Here is a 329-nt window from a genome sequence, read left to right on the forward strand (position 1 = left end):
ACGCCCCAGAGCGGTGGGAGAAGGGAAAATTCGATTTTTGCACAAAAATCCAAAAATCGCTCTAAGTCCAAAAATCTTGAAAATTTTTCTAAGTCCCAACGGTACTTTCTGAAAAGTGTACCCAGGCCCCTGGAAGCCTCCTAGGTACACCTCCCGAGGCGCCCCCTTCCTGGAAGTCTGACACATCTCGGAATTTTTTCTAAGTCCCCAAAAATGGTTTTTGCTCCATAATTCGACTTTCCCCCCAAAAGTCACACATTCTACCCTCATGGGAGGCACTCTCCCTCGGGTCCCCACTTCATATTGACGCCCCAGAGCGGTGGGAGAAG

Source organism: Dendrobates tinctorius, unplaced genomic scaffold, assembly GCF_039654945.1.
Source record: "Dendrobates tinctorius isolate UK_male_01 unplaced genomic scaffold, ASM3965494v1 ptg000757l, whole genome shotgun sequence".
In the NCBI taxonomy this organism is placed as follows: domain Eukaryota; kingdom Metazoa; phylum Chordata; class Amphibia; order Anura; family Dendrobatidae; genus Dendrobates; species Dendrobates tinctorius.